We start from the raw sequence: 7936 nt of genomic DNA, 5'->3' as shown, positions 1-7936 counted from the left end.
TTTCCTGTCCTTGTTCTAGAGGCATTACATTATGAACCTAACAGAGCACAGTGGAGAGAGGGGGCGCATATGGAGATTCAAGCTCAACCAAAGTGATCTAAAATGATATATCTACCAGGAATATATATATATATATATATATATATATACACACACCTCAAGCCCATTACTGCATTCACTTAGCAGCCCAAATCTGGCAGAGAATATTATGCATACACGATGTGGATGTGGATGGGGGGCAGGAAAATCACCATTTAGCGTTTTTTGCAGCATGCAGGAAAGTGCTTAATAATTCTTCATCTTTATCCTTACATTTAAAGCTAAAACAATGTCATGGCCATGAACGTCATGAATAAGCCACCATTTTGTGAGTGAATCTGGCGGATGGTTCTTGAGGCTCTGGCAAGAAGAAGAAGAAGAAGAAGAAGAAATCCTGCAAACATAGAGTTTGCCAGTGCCTCAAGAACCATCAGCAGAGCCACTCACAAAATGGTGGCTTTTGGAACCTGTGGCTGAATAAATATAGAGCTAAAGTAACATACTTTCTCTTGACATTCTTGCAACCCAGTCCTATGCATGATTGCAACAGGCACTCCCAGAGAATAACTAGTACTAGTAATTTCTATTAGAGAGGGACTTAGTTCTGGGTAACATGCATAGGCTTGCAGTCCATCCCCCGCCCCCGCCCAGACACACACCTTTTTCATAAGGAAAATACACACAAATCAGAAAAAGCACCATCGAGCATGGGGAGACTTACTTTTCAGTAACGTCCATAGATCTGAACTCTCTTGTCCACTCTACGGCTCCCAATTTCAAAAGGAAAATGCCCACTTAATATCAACTCCCCCACCACACTCACAAACTAATTTATTTCCCTGCTTTTTGTTCAGCCAGTAGCCACATAGTCTGACTAGCAGTCCTGGCCATATCTCTTGTCTCTCAGCAGCACACCAGCCACACACTTGCTGCTGCCCCCGACCCCGCCAGTCGATCTCCCCTCCTCTTCTCTCCATGATAAACTGGCCAGGCCAAGAAGCCCAGCAACGCTTTCCGCTTCATGTTCTCCTCAGCAACCCGTGCGTGTCTAGCAATGCACATGCGGGAGCTGCTGCTCCAACCAAGACAGTTGCAAGGGGAGCTGGAGGGCTGTGTGTGTTTATACTGTTCATACGCTGAATGATAGGTGGCCAGCAGCACAAGGCACGGCAGCCAGAGCAAATGAGAAGGACTGGGCTTATTTACACCAAATGTTGTTGTTCAGTCGTTCAGTCGTGTCCGACTCTTCGTGACCCCATGGACCATAGCACGCCAGGCCTTCCTGTCCTGCGCTCTCTCCCGGAGCGTGCTCAAGTCCATATTCATTGCATCGGTCATGCTATCTAGCCATCTCATCCTCTGCCGTCCCCTTCTCCTTTTGCCTTCAGTCTTTCCCAGCATCAGGGTCTTTTCCAGAGAGTTTTCCCTTCGCATTAGGTGGCCAAAATATTTGAGCTTCAGCTTCAGTATCTGTCCTTCCAATGAGCACTCGGGGTTGACTTCCTTTAGGATTGACTGATTTGACCTCCTTGCAGTCTAGGGGACTCGTAAGAGTCTTCTCCAGCACCACAGTTCGAAAGCATCAATTCTTCGGCGCTCAGCCTTCCTTATAGTCCAGCTCTCACAGCCATACATTACCACTGGGAAAACTATAGCTTTGATTAGACGGACCTTTGTCGGCAAGGTGATGTCTCTGCTTCTTACTATGCTGTCTAGGTTGGCCATAGCTTTCCTCCCAAGGAGCAAGCGTCTTTTAATTTCATGGCTACAGTCACCGTCTGCGGTGATCTTGGAGCCCAAGAAAGTAAAATCTGTCACTGCTTCCATTTCTTCCCCTTCTATATGCCAGGAAGTGATGGGGCCAGATGCCATGATCTTCGTTTTTTTAATGTTGAGTTTCAAACCAGCTTTTGCACTCTCCTCTTTCACCCTCAACAAGAGGCTCTTTAGATCCTCTTCGCTTTCTGCCATTAGGGTGGTATCGTCTGCATATCGGAGGTTGTTGATAATTCTCCCGGCAATCTTAATTCCGACCTGTGATACATCAAACCCGGCGTTTCTCATGATGTACTCTGCATATAAGTTAAATAAGCAGGGAGACAATATGCAGCCTTGTCATACTCCTTTCCCAATTTTGAACCAATCGGTTGTTCCATGTCTGGTTCTTACTGTTGCTTCTTGACCCTCGTACAGGTTTCTCAGGAGACAGGTAAGGTGGTCTGGTACTCCCATCACTTTCAGAATTTGCCAGAGTTTGTTGTGATCCACACAATCAAAGGCTTTAGCGTAGTCAATGAAGCAGAAATAGACATTTTTCTGGAATTCTCTTGCTTTCTCCATGATCCAGCGAACTTTGGCAATTTGATCATTTACACCAATACAGTAGGGCAAGAGGCAAGGAGGGAGGGGGGACAAAGGAGAATCATTGCAATCAACTGCGGTGGCCCCACAGTCAACTGGTAGATCACAGTTGACATTCTGCCTGCCTCCCGTGCACAGCATTTCTTGCTGGACTTGGATCATGAACAGATTTCTCCCTTTTGAGCAATTTATTTGTAAGGAGAATTATCTTGCTCTTTAGATCCTCTTCGCTTTCTGCCATTAGGGTGGTATCATCTGCATATCTGAGGTTGTTGATAATTCTCCCGGCAATCTTAATTCCGACCTGTGATTCATCTAACCCGGCGTTTCTCATGATGTACTCTGCATATAAGTTAAATAAGCAGGGTGACGATATGCAGCCTTGTCGTACTCCTTTCCCAGTTTTGAACCAATCGGTTGTTCCATGTCCGGTTCTTACTGTTGCTTCTTGACCCTCATACAGGTTTCTCAGGAGACACGTAAGGTGGTCTAGTACTCCCATCTCTTTAAGAATTTGCCAGAGTTTGTTGTGATCCACCCAATCAAAGGCTTTAGCGTAGTCAATGAAGCAGAAATAAAAGTTGCTTTGGCTGTAGCACAGGCCCAGTCTGGCCTATCTTTATGGCTGGAATATAAGCAACTTCAGGGCTTAGCTTCCTTGGAGTAACAACTATTCCTGCTCCAGTTTGTATCTCCTGACTTGGAAACACAAATCATGGCAGCTTGTAATATTCCCATTTCCCTTCAAATACAAGGTAGGCAGTACAGCTCCAAGAATTCTTCTGGAGCTTGGATTAAAATCCGAGCTGGAGAGGAATTTAATCCTTCCCTCTTATCCACTAACCTTCCATCACGCTGTTGCTGCTGGAATAGCAAGGTGATCTTCTCTCCACCCCCTACATCTGGTGCCAGGTACTAGAGAGAGGAATAAAGGGTGGAGAGAGGCCTCCCGCCCTTTCTCTGTTCTACTGCAACTACCTGAAGTAAGCCAGGTGAGTAAGTGGGAGCAAGATTGGAGCATATCATAAGAATTTAGTTGGGTCAGAATAAATTGACCTATTTTCTGTCATTTTGGGGAGACAGTTCAGTTTCCTGAGCCTGGCCAGGGGAATTTGACCCATCACAATGGAAAACTGGTGTAAAACTTTGCTGACTGTGCATTCCTGTGGCTTGATCAGACAGATCAAAAGTGGAATTCAAAAGATTACATCCCATTATATGGAGTACTATCCCAGACACAGGCAGAGTTTTAGGCTACACCAGTCTGCTCATTTCTTCATCTTTTTTATCATTACTTGAAAGCCTCTCATGAACTCACTACCAAGTGGACTTAAAGTGAGGTCCATGGAACCATTATTTTAATGTTTGGGGGTTTGTTTGTTTTAAAGATCAGTATCTGACAGCTGGTTGGAGAAGGAAACCTTTTTGTGGTTTCTCCCTCTAGCCAAGTTTCTTAACAACATTTTTTTTTAAATACAACTGAGGTTTGAACCAGAGTCACCACTGGAATTGTGTTGACCTCAGCTCTTATTCATCCATATAATATTTTTCATTATATAATCTATCTTCTAATGACTACAGACATTTCCTTACTTTCACAGTGAGTGATTTGCATAACCTCATAAAGAACTCTCCTTTCATACTGAGGTGGAAGGTACTTTCCACAGATGTTACATGCATATACCCATGTCCTGAATATATGTAGGAAAACACCAGTTTTGGTGTCCTGCATGAAACTCCCATATATGTTAATTTTATCAATTGTACGTGCATTGAGCACACCCTGGAATTTGGGTGACTTTGGACCAGTCATGAGCTCTCAGCCTAACCTACCTCACAGGGTTGTTGTGAGGATAAAGTGGAGACGAGGAAGAGGACCATGTGAGCTGCCTTGGGTCCCTTGCAAGAGGAAAAAAGGGCGGATATAAATGTAATTAATAAATTTGTGGCTTCCCAATAAAATACCTGTGGCAAATGTGCAGGAAGTTAACATGTTGTGCCAGGACACCTGAAATTGGATGTTCGTCTGTGTGCATATACATGCTGAAAAAGCATTGTGTGCTAAGAAGAGCCCTCAGCATCTTTGAATTCCACCTATTCTGTAAATGTTTCAGACTGTCTACTCACTCACACTGGCATCAAGTCCACAAGCATTATTGGTCGAGCGTATTTATGTCAGCACTCAGAGGACTGTAGAGGACCTTGTCACTGATTATTTTTCCAGGGTTAGAAGACAAGAGGGATACATCTAGGGCTGTGGATGGACACCCCCCCCCCATCTAACTCAGAAGCGACTTCGGGGCTTCCGAGGTGAGCCTGATTTGGCTCGGGCTGATTTGGGGGGCAACCCGCCTCAGCCTACAAAGCCGAAGCAGAATTCTGACATCCGAATCCCGCTTCCCCCCCACGCAACACGCTGCCCAGCCCCAGCTCCTTACCTGGGCCCTTGCTCTGTGGGGGGCGGGTGCCGCTGCCGCTGGTGCCACCGGGGAAGCCACAGCTGCCAGAGAAAACGCTGCCCCTTGCAGCCCGCCAACCGCCAACAGGCATGAGGGCAGGAGTCACCCTCCAACTGCGCTCTCTACCTTCCTTGGGAGGAGGGGAGGGCGCCTGGTTGGAGGAAGACTCCTGACAACGGGGATGGGCTGCCATGGTGCTGCCACCAGCTCCTAGGCCCTCTGGACATGTGCCAGCAGCCATCTTGTTCAGGGGTATGGGGGGAGCCATTTGTCCCTGTTTTTGCACCGTGGCTGTGCCCACGAGTGGCAGATCCATGATTTTTCTGGTTCAGTCCACAGAGGCAGATGTGCTCTGTGATTAGGGATGTCAGAGAATTCCACCACAGATCTCGGTGAGGCCGAATGCCAGTGCATTTGGCCCCCCGAAATCTGTGGTGGAACAAAGCCCCCCGCCCCCCCACCCCACGAAAGGTTCGTGAAACAGAACACCTACCTGCTGCCGTTCACGCTGCTTTGTGAATGGCGGCTGCATCTGCAGCCGCCATTCACTTCTCCGTTATAGCCGTGATAGGCTACGTAAATACTTACATAGCCTATCACAGCTAATGCAGGGACGCCATTATAAGTATTTACGTATTTACGTATATAAGTATTTACGTAGCCTATCATGGCAAAAAAAAAAAGGAACGCAAATGGCGGCGGCTACAGCGGCCGCCATTTGCGTTCCCTTTTTTTTTGCTGTGATAGTCTATGTAAATATTTATGTAGCCTATCACGGCAAAGACAGGGGCGCAAATGGCGGTGGCTATGGCGGCCGCCATTTGCATCCCTGTGCAGGCTGCCCAACGGCCGGATGTCTGGCTGCAGGCGGCCCCGGCTGGCGGCTCCGCAGAGTCGCCATGGAGCGGAGCCGGCCAGGGAGAATTTCGGGGGGAGGGATGGAGCGCCTCCCCCCACCGCAAATGTCACCCTTCGAAAAGGTAAGTGAGTTTTGTACATCCTTATCTGTGATTGGATGGTGGTTTGGGGGATTTGCTCTGAAAAAGTCACATGAAATCAAGAGGATCCCTGCCAAGGATCCATGTTTTTGTGCTGTGGCTGTGCCCACGAGTGGCAGATCTGTGATCTTTCTGGTTCAGTCCACAGAGGCAGATGTGCTGAGACTAGATGGTGGTTTTGTGGATCTCCCCTTTAACATTATATGAAATCAAGAGGATCCCTTTTTGATTTTATGGATCCTCGTTTTACTCAGGCCCCATAGCACGTGCTTTCTTCTGGGCTTCATTCTGCCAAAGAAGAGTGGGAAGGGTAAAGCCTTCCCCTGCCATGCCTGGCAGAGACTGGGGCAGTTGCTTCCAGTGGCTAGGGCTGGAGCAGAGAGAGAAATGCCATGCAGCTTCCCTCTCAGCTCCCGTCCCATCCTGCTGCTGCCGCCACCACCACCACCACCATTGCACACAATGGCAGCTCGTTAGGGCAGCAGGAGGCTACTCAATTATCAGGTGGCTCGCGCACCCCAATGGATGGTGTTGTGCCCCCCCTGGGGTGCGTGACCCCACTTTGGAGACCACTGCTCTAACCAAATAACATTCAGACAGTCCTCTCCTCTCTAGTAACACCACTTCTCTCACAATGAGCAAATGGAGGCTGACTCACAGCAAAGCTCCCTCCCTCCTCCTCCTCTCCCCTTCCCGTAGCTCTCCCAGGGGCTGGATGTCTCTCAAATTGATACATTTGGGGCCTCTGCATCCTCTTGCCTTCCTCCTCCCCCTGCCCCTCTGCATTATCTTTCAGAAGTTGGTATGTTTTGGACACAGCCTGTCTAGGCTGCTCAGAAGGCATAAGGAGAGCTCCGAATATATGAGGTGGACAAGGCGCTTCATGGAGGAGCTTCGATGAGGCACCTCCACGTCACCCTGCTTCGCCTTGTTATTCGGGCTTCGTACCGTGACAGTGCACAGCCCTAGATACGCCTGATGCTTTAAATGTAATAAAGTTCATTTATCTGCTGTCAGAAATATTGCTAAAGTATGCCATCTACTGGCATATTGGAAAACAAATATTTTTCCCACCGGCAAACAAAATTAAAGACACTCCACTCTGAGGTGCATGAAAACAGTTTTTTTCTTCTTCCTGGCACTGTAAAAGTATTTGTTTACATTTCTGCCTCATTTTCAGTTGTCCATTGCTAATAAATTAGATTTTGTTTTTAAAACTGAGAAATATAGATTGGTCTCTACAGCAAAGAAATACACACACAAGAACATAAGGAGGGGCCATCCCATTTCCCACAGGGGATGGCTAGCTGCCTCTGGGAAGTCTACATGAGGGAAACAGTCCTCTCCCGCTATTATTCCCCAGTATTCAGAGCGTGCTGACTCTGACTCTGGAGGTAGTATATAGCCCAGGGGTCCCCAAGGTGACACCCTTGGACACCTCCAATGGCACCCACAAAGCTCTCCCTTCCCTACACCCTTCAAAAAACATTTTTAAAATAAAAACATTGGAAAACATTAGTCTTCATCTCCCTTTCTAGTCTCTAGCCGTGGTCTTCCTCTCCCCTCTACCCGTCTTGCTATTTCCCCCTCCCTCCTAGCCTCGCTATCTCCTTTAGCTCAGTTTCTCCCCCTCCTAGCCTTGCTCTTTTCTCTACCCCTTTGCCTTGCTGTTTCTCCCTCCCTCCCAGCCTTGAGCTTTGTTCTTTCTTTCTCCAACTACTTGCTGTTTCTCCCCTCTCCCAGTCTCTGGCCTCACTATTCCTTGCTCCCCTTTAGCTCACTTTTGACTAGCCAGGCCCTATGGCAGCCTTTATGTGACGAGCCACATCCTCCATGGGAGCCATTTTAGGGTGGCACCCACAGCAGTTTCTCAAATTCCCAAATGCGCCCACATGTCCAAAAAGGTTGGGGATCCTTAGTGTAGCCACTTGTAGTCTTCTCCAGTGAATTTGACCAATTCCCTTTTAAAGCCATCTAACCTGACAGCCATCACCACATTATGTGGAAGCAAATTCCATAGTTTAGCTATGCATGGTTTCCTTTTATTAGTGTGGCAGTTTCTTCCACCCCCTAAATAAT

This window comes from Heloderma suspectum, chromosome 4, assembly GCF_057233095.1.
Source record: "Heloderma suspectum isolate Gila_16-S chromosome 4, 16-S_ref, whole genome shotgun sequence".
NCBI lineage: Eukaryota > Metazoa > Chordata > Lepidosauria > Squamata > Helodermatidae > Heloderma > Heloderma suspectum.
This window is presented reverse-complemented; position numbering follows the sequence as displayed.